Raw genomic sequence first — 17,577 nt, forward strand, 5'->3', positions numbered from 1 at the left:
TTGCCACAAGTCGTAATTTTAAAAAGCGAATATTCATTAAAAAAATAACAGTTATTTATTTATTTATAAATTACGAATTATGATTCATAATAATTTTGAATCTTAATCCGTGTCGGAAGTTATTAGTGACGCCACATCCCGGGGCACCGGGACACACCCGGAAATCCGACAATGGGACACCATTGTGGACACCGTTTCCTTAGTCGTAATTATAATTAGACTGAATTGTGAAAATATATATCCTTTATGGCAGACAGTAGACACTCATCATCCAAGACATCACATTTCATACAGTAACGTCCAAGAAGATCCAGAAAAAAAATCATTCCACCCTTATTATTTCATTTTAGGTAGTATTTAATCGAGTGACTGTAAATTACAGTTTTAGGTGTCAAAATTACTAAATTTGGGTTACAGAATTTGAGCGACTGATAAGTGAGTGACGAGAAATTAACAGAACAGCTACTTAGAAATTATGTATTTGAGTTACATAAAATACAAAATGAGCAGCTTTATAATTTTTGAGCGACCTAATATCTGTTTGAGTGTCAACGTTACGTCCTGCATTTTTTTCAATATTTGGCAAATGTCATTTTTATACTGAGTATACTGAGTATATATTTTTTTTAAATTAAAAAAAATAATATACGAGCGCAAGTCCGACTCGTGCATGGCCGATCCTTTATTGATTAAAGGCTGTTGATATTATGTTTAATTAAATCTAACATAAACTTAACCGTTATTACTTTGATTAACTTTAACTAGTAGATAATAGTTTAATTGGTGGTGGCTGCCTGATAACGATCTAGTCCCATTATCCTGACCTGGGCTTTCGCTCAGATAAAATAATTTGTATTTAAATACACGACTGCGGTAGTTTACTTATTCAACGAGGAATTTTGAAATAATTTATTAACAAGGCACTAGTTTACAATTTGAGAATTCCCGTTGGACTACACAATATTAAGTCCCATCAAAAACATTTAATGTAAAAAATAGCCAAGTCTCTCTTAGATGCAAATTGCAATCTTTCCGTTGTAAAAAGTTTTCAAATCGCATGGAAGCCAAGATCTTCAATTTATTTTGTAGTTTAAAAACACTAGTAGGGTCTGTATTAATGTTTTTTTTTTAAATAAAAGTGAGATGGCAGTGAGTATTTTAAATCCACATTAACTCGTTTATAATTAATTAATTATGTATTTAAGATTCAAATTCGTACTATTAGTACTATCGCAATGAGTCATAACTTCCAGATACTACACGTCATAAATTTGCACCTAACCTAACATCCCCATTGTTATCCGTGACGCATTCACACCAAATGCAGCTTGAGGCCAAACAGGATGAAGATGTAAATATATTCATGGCCTTGACCGATTGAATATAATTATATGGCGAAAAGGTTCGAAGTAAAAAATCACCGAAACCAAAAAAATCTAACGGCGAATCGAGTCACAATTCACAAAACACATAACATAAAAAGTAAAAATTTGTTTAAATTCTGTGCCTTTATTTTGATTATAATTAATTAGAATTTTTATTCTCTCAATGTCGTTGTTGATTGGTTAACATTCTGACGTCAGTTAATTAAAATCACTGAATACCTACTCTCAATGTAAAAAAATCTTAGACGTTAATGTTGCAGCTTCGTTCGCATATAAATTCGGTTTCAGTTTTAAGAGCTTGTGGACAAATTAATATGTGTTGGCTCTTCTGATATTGAATAAATAATATGAGGTACAATACAGGAGAAGCAAAAAAAAACATCGAATCGATAGTAATTAGTATCTTCAACCAACAACAACTTAAAAAATTGGGTCGGACCACAGATATCAGAATAATATCTCTATGGGTCGGACATTGTCACATTGCATGCATTTTTAAGTGAAAACTTTTAAGTGTAAAGAAAGTTGTAGCGATCTGTACCCGCTCAGAAGCTTGATAATTTTTTTATAAAATGCATATATTTTAAGAAAATAAAATATAGGTATGCATTTTATAAAAATAAAATAAAATTGTTTTATTTCCGAATAGATTTGTAACAAATACTTTCAGAACGTTGATACTAATGGTGCCTACCACCGCTTTGGGAACTATCCCGGCGAGAAGAACCTAAAAAAATTAAAGTAAAAGAAGTGAAGAAAAATTGTCTTATTTTCTGATTAGATTTTATGTATGAAATGAAATGGGTGAAAAAACGTATGTTACTATTTCATTCTATACGTTTTTCACTATAGATTTTGTATGCAGTGCGTATTTATATACGCTTATTTATACAGATAAATATCTTATCAGATATACAAAATCTCAAATCTTAAGTTATGACCCTTTTCGCCGCCCTCATCGCAACGCCCTGGGCTCTGACCTCCATATTATACAGTCAAGAGGCAAAACACACTAACCCAAAATAAATCATTATCTTCAATCGCATAACTGTAAACTCTTTTGTATTCTGCTAGTGTACAATTGACACCTTATGGATGTATGCATTCTGTTCCCATTTTGGTGTTGCTGACGATTATAACTATCAGGTAGTGTGGTGCTAAATATTAAATATGCCCTGCCTTTATATACGAGTATTATCTATCTTTTTCTAAACGTTTTCGTAGTCCAGTGGTGTAGCGTAGCTCTTGGATCAGTAGTAGTGGGTTTGAAAATTGGACATTGAAAAATGGGTTTTCAATTTTGGTAAGGACTATGCAGGTTTATCACTAAATCGTCTGAAATAAAGATGACTGATGAGCATTAAGCATGTCAAAAGTCGGTCCTGACTCCTGCTTCATCTCTCGTTTGCGGCTTGTCAGATCTAGAGATGTAGGTAATGGTGTGACTGACAAGTACTCTCATACTTGCCAAAGTAATCTTCAACAACCTAGGCAGATTTTTGAAGAGTACTTAAGCAATTTCATTTGTTTACATGTTGGTGACGCTTACTCGTATCCTCAAGAGCCACTTAAACTTCTTGCTGGTAAAAGTACGGATATTTAAGTTTAAACTACAAAGAAACACTTATTTCAAATTTCGGTGACCTTTTTCTTTGTCCGTAATAATGCTGAGCCTCTCGACTGATTCAATAATTTCGACAGCAAACATCCTAATATTAATGAGATTTGGCATAATCCAACAAATGCCCCTTGCGATATGGTATAACAAATCTCACACATTTTTCATTTCTAACTTCATTGGTACCCTGGTTGATCTTTGGTGGATATAATATCTTCGCTATCAAAGTGGATCGTAAAATTTTGATAGCAACGACGTAGATACACAATAAAGGAAACATTAAGGACTTTACCAATGTCACATGTGAGGAGTATTTAACCAAGATTAGGAATTTCCGTTCCTCCCGCGCCTGGAGTCTCAGCCTCTGAATCATAGGCCAAATGTCGGTTTGTTTGTTTAATAGTTCATAAACATGCCCTTATGGTAAAGTACTCAAAAAATTGATTGTGACTAATTTGGAAAGCAAGAAAATTATACTGCTCTAGGTTTAGAAAATCTTTAATTTTATCTTTAGCACATTTTGTCTTACAAAGACCGTAGAATGCTTAATCATAAGTTATAGTATCACAAAAAAGTGAAGAAATTAAAAAGTGGCAACATCGTAGTGTCATCCATTTCAAATCAATCTAAGTAAGTAAAAAGGGATGACACTACGATGTTGCCACTTTTTAATTTCTTAACTTTTTTGACAGACTATACTATATTATCACTTCGCTGAAAAAAAAGGCCGAAATAAATTATTTCATTAATAAAAATTTTGTTAATTTCTGGAGATCATAAATTATAACCTTACCAATTACATATTTCTTTACCGATATTGACCGCAACTTCCTTCGCGCAAATCTAGAGTTTTTTTCTACCGTTCAGTTTGCCGTGATAAAAACATAAGTCAGGTAAGTAAGGACATAAGTACTTGCCCGGAAGGAAAAATTCATGACACGACATGCACTTCTCGCATCCATATTAATATTTAAAAAATGCGAAAGTGTGTCTGTCTGTCTGTATGTACGTGTGTACCTCTACACGCCCAAACCGCTGAACCGATTTTGCTGAAATTTGTTATAAAGATACTTTGAGTCCCGGGAAAGGACATAGAATACTTTTTATCCCGGAAAAATTTACGGTATCGGCGCCATAAACGAATTTTGGCGCAACGGAGTTGCATCTAGTCAGCAATAAGTTTTGATTCAATTTTAATTACTGTTCCTTCAACATCTCAAATCTCCTCAAATGTAATCAGTGATAAATCTGATTCCCCACTTGCCCTTTCATTGTGAGTCATAACCTTGAGGACGAGACGGCCCGCAGACCGCGGTCTTACTCATCTCACATTTATACACTAATTAGTTCAACTTCTAACCTCGTTTGAGTGGGGGAGACGATTTGTTGTAGAAATATCTGTTGGGGAGTTTAAGCTTTAAAGTATGAGTTAGTTAATCTCAGCGCAAAAGTTATGGATTTCTATCCGGAGTATTAGAGAGTGGGAATAGGAGTCATATAGGGGAGAGATGTAACAAAGACTAAGGGCCTGTTTCACCACTTCCTGATAATTGACAGATAGGCTATCCATAACTTATTTGACAGATAGAGTATCGAGTATCTGTTAGATATGTTTTTGATGATAATAATAATAGCTCCCAAACCGGTTTCGGTGACGGTGGCCGGTTTCATTAAAACCAGGCCAGCTACGCAGGAGTAATTTTTAACCGACTTCCAAAAAGGAGGAGGTTATATGTTCGGCTGTGGATATATATTTTTTTATTTGTGTATGTTCTATAGTGCCCAAGTGTGTGTGCAGTACAAAAGAGCACTCTCTATTCCTTTACTCTCATAACCCAGTGGGACGGAAGACCGACACGACCGGCGAGAGATCAGGCGCAGGGCCGACTTTTTACGTGCCCATCCGACGCATGGATCATCTTACTTGTCAGACAATCAGGTGATCAGCTTGCATTCTCCTAACTCCTAACCAAACTTGGAAATAACATGTTTCCAACGCGGGAATCGAACCCACGATCTCTGAGTCAAGAGCCGTGCTATATACCATTAGACCACGGAGGCGTAGTTGTTGTCTTTGATAGCATATTATTGGAGAGAGACCTTTGGATGTGATCGAAGAAATGTGTGTTGAACACTCAAGCCATCTATAATAATATTCCGCCTTGAATTATTACTGCTGAAATCGGTGCTCCATTATTATAATAGTTAATTCATATTTGGCTACATATTTGGTGTAACTTCTACTTACCTATAAATGAATGAGTATTTTTCTGCTGTCTCCTTTTAATGGACCTTTATCACTGGCGCCAGGCGAGTCAATAGTCAATATTACGCTCAGTAGGGACAAGTGCTGGGCAAACTTAAACTGTAAATACTGCTACGTACTGCCATTATGGTGTTTGTTTTGAGAACTTGAGATTGTTCATCATCATTATCGTTATTTACTGGCATGGCTTATTGTATGTGTGTATGTAGACTGTAGAGTGCAGAGGGACGTTTTGCTTTTTCCTACAGTAGAGTTTTAAAATCACGCTAATTGGCTATTATGAACTGGCGTCACATTCGCGTAGATATAATATTATATAGATAGACGGCCCACTGTATACAGGGTGTACCAAAACTAAGTAATAATACTTTAGGGTGTGCAATGTTACAAAAAAAGTCTGCTCTTTCAGTGCTGCTACTTTCATAGTGAACTCTATATTATAAAGAACTTATACACTTACCCTCTTATTAATAAACGCCCTATAAGCTTTGAATAGTTATATAGTGTTTTGTTCCTGTCACACAAGTGAAATTTTTAATTGGATTGAAGAAGACAAAACACTGTATAACTATTCAAAGCTTATAGGGCGTTTATTAATAAGAGGGTTAGTTTATTAATCTCAGTATATAATACAATAATAATTCACCCATCGCAGTAATTCGCGCAGGTAAGTAGGTATATAATATTTTTTATATTTTGGACCCTTTTTCTTCAGGAAAACTTTGCCAAGTACCTACCTATGTCTTGACTCTTGACTCTTAAGAGGAGTCAAGTGACCAAGTGACAGACAAAGCAATAGTTATAAGGATAACTTATGCACTTCGTTTTTGTAAGGAGGTAATGTGAAAAATAGTATAATAATTTCTTCTTATAGTTTACTATTTCTTGTTGTATTTTCAAAATCATTGCAAAAATAATATTTAAATTATGTTGTTAGTTCGTATTTCGTAAACACCATAAGAAAAAAAGTTATGCCTTGCATTTTGTGTCAATAAAATATAACGTGGGTACCTATATATTTTTTTATAAGGAGGGCAAACAAACAAACGGGTCACCTGATGGAAAGCAACTACCGTCGCCCATGGACACTCGCAACATCAGAAGAGCTGCAGGTGCGTTGTCGGCCTTTATTTTATTCGGGGAGAACTTATTCAAGGTCAATCAGTAGATTCTACAATTTTATAGTCATTGGTAACAATAAGTCTAGAGTTCTAGACAATTCTCAGCCTTGGTGTACAGTTACTCGATGCAGACTTATAAAAACCACCGCGGAAATCATACTTTTTGGGTGACGGTGCAAGGCTTGATAATCACACAAAATACCATTATCATCCATTATCAAATTATTAGTTGCAAACGAAACTGCTTTGTAAGGAAATGATATTGAATGTACTGTCACTTCTTGGTGGAAATTCATCTTCAATTAAATAATTATACATTTTCCTTGCACTTATTCCACTTTATTTTAATATATTTATTACAAAATTGTAAATACCTATTAGGTATTTAACAATTTTGTAATAAATATATTAAAATAAAGTGGAATAAGTGCAAGGAAAGTGTATAATTATTTAATTGTAAGGAAATTTTTGTAGTCAATTATATTATACTTACTAGATGACGCCCGCAACTTAGTTGCGCAAAAAATCGTTTATCACACGGGGACCGCACATTTTTCGGATAAAAAATACCCTTTGTCCTTTCCCGGGACTCAAAGTATCTCCATACCAAATTTCAGCAAAATCGGTTCGGCGGTTTGGGCGTGAAGAGGTAACAGAGAGACAGATACACTTTCGCGTTTATAGTATTAGCTTTATATAATATATTCTGTGGTATTAGTACCTAACTCTAAGTTTTTTTTTTTTTTTTTTTTTTTATGAAATAAGGGGGCAAACGAGCAAACGGGTCACCTGATGGAAAGCAACTTCCGTCGCCCATGGACACTCGCAGCATCAGAAGGGCTGCAGGTGCGTTACCAACCTTTTAAGAGGGAATAGGGTAATAGGGGAGGGTAGGGAAGGGAATTATAGGGGAGGGGAGGGAAGGAAATAGGGTAGGGGATTGGGCCTCCGGTAAACTCACTCACTCGGCGAAACACAGCGCAAGCGCTGTTTCACGCCGGTTTTCTGTGAGAACGTGGTATTTCTCCGGTCGAGCCGGCCCATTCGTGCCGAAGCATGGCTCTCCCACGTATAAGTATGGATTTACAAGCAAAAATGACATTTTAAGAAATGTACAGTGCTTTATCCTTCTACGATACGTTAGAAAAGTACTACACAGACAAAAACGAAACATTAACTAAACGAAGTTGAAAGCAGTTATCTTATTATTAGTAAGAGCGATAATAAACAAGTAAATATTGCCATATTTGCCCATTATATTTAGCTCCATCCTATTCCTAGAACGTGGCAGTCTTGGCACAAACACAGCACTTCCTTTTATTACATTTAAGTAGTATTTATAGTAATAAGCGGATTTAAGCTTAGTCGCTAAAGCTGTAAATTATTAAATTACGCTCAGCGAAATGTATATTTAATACAAGCGCCTTCCAGCTTCCGCTTCCAGGAAATAGGATACTTTTTGTCGTATTTATTAAAACTGCTTCAAAAATTAGCCATTATTTGTCGTAAAAAGAAAATTACAAAAAAAATTTACTGTGGGATGTCCATAAGAGATAGACTTATACCATCGCGGAGTTTTCTGTAGACCTTTTCAATATGTGCAATACTTGGTACATTATTTTGATAAATCTCGTAGGGTCAGCCTGCGTTTGCAATGTAAGCGGAAAAAAAATGTAATTATTTACGACATCACATTAGAAACCCCAACAATAACAGTATTTCTCCACTGTTTAATGAATGTTATTATACCTATAACCTTCCTCTTGAATCACTCTATCTATTAAAGAAAACCGCATCAAAATCCGTTGCGTAGTTTTAAAGATTAAAGGGAACAAAGGGGAGGGAAAAAAAGCGACTTTGTTTTATAATATGTATAGATAGAGTAATAAGTAATTCCTAGTTTTAAATATGAAGCTAGTTCCTTTTATGAGCTGTATCAGATGCCACAGTACACGATGTTTTCACAGTAAAGCGAGCCGGTAACGGAACACCTTGTGTTGTGTGTAACAACAAAATGAGGATTGTATCCACTATCCAACTTATAAAAATACTGTGATATTTTATTTGTAAGTTTTCGGTTGCGTTGCTTATATTGAGTATCCAATGGAAACCGTACATTTGAACGTAACAAAAAGTAGCTCTGCGGTCTAACTCTAAACTCTACAATGTGCTTATCGCAGCAAAATTTTATAAAAATAACTTTCGAAGTCTATGTAAGCAATAAAGCTAATACCATGTACTAAAATCATGATAATTTTCTACGCGAAAACGCTAAATTAAAGAGTTTCCATGCAATTTTTTTTTTAAATAGCGTAACACACCAATTTGGTAACATCGTTTAGTTTTTCGGTATTTTTTCAAAAACATGTAAATTTTCCCATGGCAAATGATCATCAAATTCGCATGAAACCATGACTCAAACGACCTTAGCACATGGACACCGTGGGACACTCGTAAACTCTGCCCTTACATGACACCGACTTGCAGAATAAATATTTACTCAACACTTGTCAACCTACTGTATCCCATAAAAACTGTTTCCTATCACTAATCACTTAAACCTCAAAAAACGCTGAAGGCAGTTAATATGGCAGTTAATGTTATAAGCTATCGTTGAAAAAAAATCTAAAGGCCGTTAATGTTATCTATAGCTTAAAAAAGCGCTAAAAGCCGTTAACTTTTTTGCATGTCACTTTAGTAGCGCCGCTGAAAGCTAGCAAAGCAATCGTATTATTTTTTTGCTTCTTTAAAGCAGTTTTTAAGCTGTCATAATATTAATTATTGTTTTCAAGATAATTTATGATGTGATAATATATTATTTTCTGAAATTGTATGCCACCTTTACATGTTGGGCGTTGGCGTATGATATATGTATTATGTAGTATATTATACTATACAGTCTTGATTGCTATGATCGAAATCGATCTTGGTTGTAGGACAACTTCGCAATCAATATTTATTGTAGTTTGTCATCTTTTCTTTCTATCATAAGTTTCATCACATTTTTTATTACGTATATCAGCTGCAGTTACTATAAAAAATCTCCTGCAAAAATTCAAATTTAGAGACAGAGTTCCAAACGCGGTCTCTACCACCATTACCAACAGCGCGAAACGCGACGTCAACGCCAGACCAGCCGGATGACAAATTGCCCAACATTCCGAAATTTACAATACCCTTATGACACCGCGATAAAGGCGATATTCGCGTAAAGTGGTAAATCATGCAGATTTTGATGGCACATGGTCTGCTATTCTAGGAACGAGTATTTTCGGTCAGGTGTCCAGATGTGGTAGGGGACCTTTTATTCGTCGATTTTGAGACGTCATTATTTGTCGTATGTCCTTTTATTGTGTCTTTTAGTTTGAGTGTTCTCTTTTTAAGTCTTGATTTATGGGCGTGGCGCGGTGTTTTGTTTTCGGTTATTTCTGTTCTAATTAATCTGAGTGATTGTCGGTTTAGTATTGACGTGGTTTTACTAATTTATCCGGTTTTAGATGATGTGGCTCAAAGCGTCTTTTTATTTACATTCAAAGCCTCTACTACTGACAGGAGAAAAGCGACTTAAGACTCTACATTGATGATACATCATTGATCATACATAAGTCATCACTAAGATTGTCACCGTGTAGGTACTATCAGCGAAGTTGAATCCTAGGCAGATGGGGGACCTACGTAGTTTGGTCGAGTTACGTCAAACCAAGCCGACAAATGACATGATCCGACCAAATGACGTTGGTCTGTCAACTGCCTAGGAATCAAGGATAGTACTCGTACAATGTACGTACATATAGTTACATAATATGTACAAGTGAAGAAATATTCGCCTTAGAAGTCGCCATTCGTCTGTAAGCGCTCTATAGCTCATATAATTATGTATAGAAGTTACAGACGACCGGCACTTGTCGACAGTCGACGGCGGTCGTCGTGCCGTCGATAAGAATTTCTGTATCGGCGAATGGCGATACAGAAATAGCAGTGGTGGGAACTTACGTCGCAGTCAAAAAGTAATTCCCGATAAAAAATGCCTTTTTTTGTACTAGGCAGAAAAAAATGCCCCTAAATTAAACACACATATCAGCTACAACTAAGAATGATAGCAATGCGATTGTCCCGCAGATTACAATGTTAGTATTCCGTCGCAAATAGCCGGCTCAACGAACTGACGCGTGCTAGCAAATATTTACGTGAGCAGCTGTTCCACTGTCTTATCGCCTTGCAGGTATAGCCCTTATGTCAAATGGAATAAAGCAGTTTATAAAGGGAAAATAATAACGAACCGTCGTAGTTCAGATGCCAAGACAGTACTATCGAATATGACGATTCGATAGTAATACACGGATGTCTTTATAGAGGGACGGAGATATTATGTAGAATATTGATTTAACTTTTATAATTACTAATAAGTTGTTCTACTAACACTCGAAAACATCATACTAATATTATAAATGCGAAAGTGTGTCTGTCTGTCTCTGACTCCTCGACGCTCAAACCGCTGCACCGATTTTGTTAAAATTTGGAATGTGCATACTTTGAGTCCCGGCCCCCGGGAAAAGACATAGGATACTTTTATCCCGGAGAAATGTACGGTTCCGCGCAATAAACGAATTTTGGGAGATGCGGGCGTTGTCTAGTTATAAATAAACTAGCTGTTTGACCGAGCTTTGCTCGGTATTCGATGAAAATGACATTTTCTAAAAATGATTCCTAGCTAGATCGATTTATTTATACGTGGGAGAGCCATGCTTCGGCACGAATGGGCCGGCTCGACCGGATAAATACCACGTTCTCACAGAAAACCGGCGTGAAACAGCGCCTGCGCTGTGTTTCGCCGAGTGAGTGAGTTTACCGGAGGCCCAATCCCCTACCCTATTCTTTTTCCTACCCTCCCCTATTCCCTTCGCTTCCCTACCCTCCCCTATTACCCTATTCCCTCTTAAAAGGCCGGCAACGCACATGCAGCTCTTCAGATGCTGCGAGTGTCCATGGGCGACGGAAGTTGCTTTCCATCAGGTGACCCGTTTGCTCGTTTGCCCCCTTATTTCATAAAATAAAAAAAAATTATCGCCCCCGAAACCCCCTATATACTAAATTTCATGAAAATCGTTGGAGCCGATTCCGAGATTCCAATTATAATATATACGAGTATATACAAGAATTGCTCGTTTAAAGATATAAGATAATTAGAATTCAAAATAATAAAAGATGACTTTAGATTCAATATCGATTGACAAGTATACAAAAAGTATATAAAATTTATACAATATCGTAAAATTTAATACCTATTTACAAAGTGATTATCAAAAATGAAACTACTACAATAAAAATAGTTAAAATATTAAACAACTCGGTAGTCAATGTGATTTTCTACCTTTTTTACGTCAGCAGAATAATTTTCACTCAGGGACAACAAGTCCAATGCACATTAAGTACTAGGAAGATAAATTCGTCTGTCACCTCATAATGAATAAAAGATGGCTACTTAGCGCAAACACGGTGAATTAATTAAGTTATTTTAATCATGTGCAGAAATACAGCAACATCTTGACGAAGTAACAGACTTATTTGTGACGTTGACTTATTACCGGACAGGCTATACCGTAGCGTTAAAATGTCTCCAATATGAGTGCCCCAAGTTGTCATCTACAGGAACAAAGGCGAGGGTCGAATTATTGAAGAAAGTCAAGTCAAGAAGTTTAATGCAAAACCGGATGACGTCCGTAACTCCGTTGTGCCAAAAGAAGTTTATCGCGCCGGAACCGTACATTTTTCCGGGATAAAAATCCTTTCCCAGGGGCCAGGACTCAAAGCACCTTCATATCAAATTGCAGCAAAACCAGTTCAGCGGTTTGGGTGTAAACAGGTAAAGAGATTAGCGGATTTACATTGTTTAGCCGGGTTATGTTGATAGTCGATATTAATCGTGATCTGTAGGCTAGGTTTGACATAACATAACCTAATAACGTAGGACCTCTTACTGAATAATATTATGAATAATTATGAACCAACTTTCTTGATGGTACAGGCTCATCCCTATTTTTGCAACTGGTAAGTGTACATGTAAGTGAGTGTATATTTGTTGACATACTAAATTATTCTGTGCAACTAGCTAGCCACACGTTTTGTTTTCATTGGAATTCTGATACAGAATTAGTTACTAAGAAAATTGCAGGGATATTTTAATAAATGGAAGAAAGTGGTTATGACTTATTAGTTATATGTAAGTATATCAATTTACTAGATGACCCGGTGAACTTTGTATGATATAATATACAGGGTGTAACAAAAATAAGTGATAATACTTTAGGGTGTGTACGTGTTCCTTGTAGAGAGTTCACTGTGAGAGTAGCAGCGCTGAAAGACCAAAATTTTTTTTCACTTTTGTATGGGGAAACTCGTGACGCTCGGGCCCTTGCCCATACAAAAGTGAAAAATATTTTTCGTCTTTCAGCGCTGCTACTTTCACAATGAACTCTCTACAAGGAACACGTGCCCACCCTAAAGTATTATCACTTATTTTTGTTACAACCTGTATAAACCTTAACCCCTTATAAACCTTACCTGAACTTTCACGAATATTTCAAGACTTAGCCAAATCGGTTTAGCAATTCCCGAATTTCACATAATTTAAAATCCATTTTTATTATTATACCTCCAGATAGATAATTCCCACTGTCAAAAAAGTTAAATAGGAATCATAGTTCTTACTTGTCTTTCTTTACACATTATTATAATATGGCTACCCTATATGCGTGTATGTCTGTATCTTTTTACTTATCGACACCGCATATTGATGATGGCAGATGTTTTGAAACACAGCATAAAGTTGCAATAACAATATGTCATCCACTTGTAAGAGTATTTTATTATTGCATTATTGTAATTTTTATAACGAATGTGTAGATAAACTTTTATTGATGACCAAAAGAAGTTGGAAATTGGAATGTCGAGGTTGTTATCAAGATATTTCAAGTAATTGGCACAGTCTGTAGAATAACATTTTGTAATAATAATGTTTAAGGGGGCGACAAACCCAAAAAAAGCTTCTCTCTTCACACTCACGCCCGTCTTTCATATGCCAGGTGAAAAAGGACGACGCGGAATCATCGCCAAGTTAGCGGGCAGTTATAGGTATTCTTTTTTTAAAGGATATCTATTAAGTTATTAAAAAATATGTAACATAATCCCTACCTTATCTATAATGTAATTATACTAAAAAGTTTCAAGCTTTATTTTACTGTATTACTCGAATACTAGCAGTTTAACGTGTGATTTGGAAGCAACTTCGCAATTTTTTTCTATCGAGAAAATTGTATGCTATCGTATTTTTGAGTAACATAGTCACTAGTGTTAGTCCTGAAGTTTGCTCCATATTAATTTAACATTCAGTTTTTCATTAATATTGATATTACAGACGATCATGTAAAGCATTTGATACAATACGCGCCCTTAACATTTTATCAATAAACTAGATGACGCCCACAACCCCGTTGCGCCAACAACCGCACATTTTGCCGGGATAACAAGTATCCTATGCCTATTCCCGGACTTCAAAGTATATTCATAGTCTCCATACCAAACATTAAAATCGGTTCAGCGGTTTGGGCGAGAAGAGGTAACTGACAGGCAGACAGACAGACACACTTTCGTATATTTATAATATTATATTAAGTCACAATAATTATCGCAGTAGGTAGGATAGTATTTTGTATTATGTAGAACAAAATTCCATTTCTATTCACAGTATCAGTAGTCTATTTTCATAGCTGTAAACTTTTTATGTAATACTTAGACGGAGAACGGTGAAAAACTATTTATTTTCTCTCCAAACTATAAATGTTTTACGATACTTTAAGCGCGATGGAGTCTATATGAGGAATATATAAATAAATAATACTACAACCTACTACTACCATTTCTAGCACTGAAAAATTTGTGTGGAACATCTGGTAGGTGTTAGGTTTAAACATAGGTAGCTCAACGAAGTACTTTTTGGACTAAAATTAAAAATACTAACGATTATTTTAATAACTGCATTTGCTAACTATAAGTCCTTTAAAATCGAAAACCTTAAAAGACTATGTGGCAAAAGTAATTGCTTATTAGTGGTCCATAAATTCAAATTTTGTGGGTTTTTAATGGATGTCAAGCAGTAATGATTTAATTTGAATTTCATTGGCGTGTTTCCTCGAAAACAATCGAAAGTGCAAGGCTGAGTAATGGCTAATAAAACTGTGACGCAAAGTTTATGGGACTGAATTATTGCATTCATTATGACACTTTCTGTAAAATATAATATTATCTCTCGAAATTATTAAGCTGTAAGTTTCTACAGGTCAAGCACATAAAAGCTCTAGGTACCTAACTTTTATTTTGAGCCAAATTCGTAATAAGAGACATCTAAAAGAAAATATTATAAACGCTAGAAGATCAAAGATTATAAAGAAGAAATTAATGTACAGCTACAAAATAAAAAACCGAGATAAAAGGAAAGCAAGTTAATAACACTATAATATAATTTGAAAACAATAAAAATATATTTATCATATTATTTATTTATGCATCATAAAACATACTTTCAACGGTTAATATATAACATTGAAATAAAATATTTTTAAAGATATTAAAAAGGGATATGGCTCGTAATTTTAAATTTCGAACACGAGAAGAGTTTATGTTTGACTTCCGGTGCTAAATTATAATATGAACTACTTAATGAACGCAGAACATTCCTGTTTCAAAAATAATACTGGACATTCATAACATGAAATATAAATTAAATAGTTTTTGGTATTAGGTTTTAAAGAAATAGACAACGTTTAAAATATACATTTTACTAATATAAAATATGCAATAGAAATATTGTAACGTGGAATATTATTGAATATCAATAAGGGCGTGTTCACACAGGAAGTCGGTGCCTTTACACGCGCGCTTAGGCTCGTACATACTGCATCCTGAGATCTGACATGGCCGCAGAATTTCAATATGTGGGAATTTTCTGGTCGATACAATTATAGTGCATTAATGTGGTATAAAGGCTAGAGCCGAACATTTTAATATACAGTCAGTATTTTTAATGCATTGATAACTCAAGTCGCACTGCAACAATAACTACGCAGTGCGACTTGAGTTTACAAAAAATGCGTTGCCATGTGCCAAGTGCCAAGAAGAATGTCTAATCCTGAATTTTTTACCACGGTTAAGGGTTGATTCAGACCGCAACGCGACGCGTAGATGCCTTTCTAACTTTATATGAATTTGACAGATTCGCAAAACATCTCACGCAATTGAAATCTGTCAAATTCATACAAATTTATGCCGCGCCGCGCCTCACCTCGCCTCGTCGCGTTCCGGTCTGAATTAACCCTAAGAAGAAAGCATTACATTTTCTAGACAACTTTAAAAAAGGATGTAGCTTTAAGTGAGGATCTTGGAGTATGTATAAGTAATTTTTTGCTTAAACATTCACTAATCTTATTTTTTTGTGTGTTCAATTCACTTAAGGCGGGGATTAATCTCAAACCAAAATGATAACCTTGCACACAATCAAAGACCAAGCGTATACGCATCGCAATAAGATTCATTTTGGCTTAGCATAAAACTGTAGTTACTCGGACGGATCTTCTCTATTTTTCATGTTTTTTTTTTAATATCTTTGGAAGTAAACATTAAGAAACAAAATTGTTCGGTCAAGGACATTTTAATATAGATTTACTAACAATTTATTCAAATAAAATGTATAATTATCCTAGTTAATACTTATATTTCGATGAAATAGATTTTTATCGGAGGTGAGTTTGTAAATTAATTACAGCCAAAAGTATTACGTTTTATTAAAATGTTTATGGTTTAAGGTATTTTAAATATTGTGCTTTATATCTCATATGAGCTTTTGCCCGCGGCTTCGCTCGCGTTAAGAAGTATTATTATATACAAACTTTCATCCCCTATGGAACTAAGTAAACCGGGGGTCACGGAATAACAAATTGGGGTTTATCCTCGCCTTAAACCGTAATCAACAGTAAAAATTGTCGAATCTGCGCTAAAACCACAGCTAAAACCGACGCTGTTCAGATCCTTGTTTTTTTTTTTTCTCGCTATCATTACTCAGTTTTGTCTAGTTAATTTTATCTCATGCTTGAAATTATTATAAGATATAATATTCTACTGGAGGATGTTGTACATCGTTGCAACTTGCAAGTCGTGACCTTCCACAGCCTTGCGTATTGGTATTCCACCACGGTGGTTTACGAGAAACACAACAATAGACGGATTAACATTAGTTTTAATATCCAATAAATATGTTTAGCGCAATTTTACCTTATTCTTAAGTTATTGTTTATGATCTGTTATAATCGCTGTATATTATTATAAACATCAGCAAGGCTAAAATGGTTACATTTAGCAATTCCTCTCAATCAATTCAGCAAATGAATTGTCAAAACTGTCAAACTGACAAATGTCAAATCAGTACAAAAATACTGAAATGCATTGCAAGCAGAGTTGCATTTTGCGATTTTAGAAAAATGAATCATATTAAGATTCAATATCATGATTCTTCAAAGCGACCATTTTAGCCCCGCAGTAGAATATGCAACTTATTTTTATGTCCAATTTTTTTATCGTACTTTTGTTTGAATTATCTAACATTTTGGGGGTTCTTCAACTTTTTTAAATATTATGTTTTGATAAAATTATATTATCTTTATCTATTTCATTGTTTATCTTTATTTAGGATTTATTTTATTTGAATTGCAGAAAAGAATTCGCTGGAGACCGTAAATCTCTTATTGAAGACGTTTGTTTAGGACGAAAGACGAAAGCATAGAGATGTCGTCAATGTAAATATTTACTCTGTGAAATAAAGGGAGTGTTCAGTGTTCTATCTCCGTCGTAAAATGCGGTAATAAAATTAAATACACATTTCATTGCCGTTTTACTGTGGTCCAGGGTTCGCGTTACTGAAGTAAGTGTTCCATGGATTTAGATTTTAGAGTTTACAGTAATCTGCCTAAACATTTGAGCATATCGGCTATTTATAAATTGTTATTTTAGGGTCCTTTCCAATCTTTCGCTGCTTAAGGATTATTAAACCTTTATATCTGTTACTTTTAGGGCCAATAAAGGTCAAAGTCATGAGAAGTTAAAACATCTGTGTATTTAAATGAACTTCTAGTAAACATG

At 35.0% G+C, this 17,577-nt stretch overlaps 1 protein-coding gene across 2 annotated transcripts in view; it reads right to left on the reverse strand.

Moving 5' to 3' along the window:
- LOC121735814 (fibroblast growth factor receptor homolog 1-like) overlaps positions 1-17,577 on the reverse strand; it is an 80,338-nt gene that overhangs the window by 28,866 nt on the left and 33,895 nt on the right. The window lies entirely within an intron of this gene.

The sequence above is a fragment of the Aricia agestis genome, chromosome 18 (assembly GCF_905147365.1).
Source record: "Aricia agestis chromosome 18, ilAriAges1.1, whole genome shotgun sequence".
In the NCBI taxonomy this organism is placed as follows: Eukaryota; Metazoa; Arthropoda; class Insecta; order Lepidoptera; family Lycaenidae; genus Aricia; species Aricia agestis.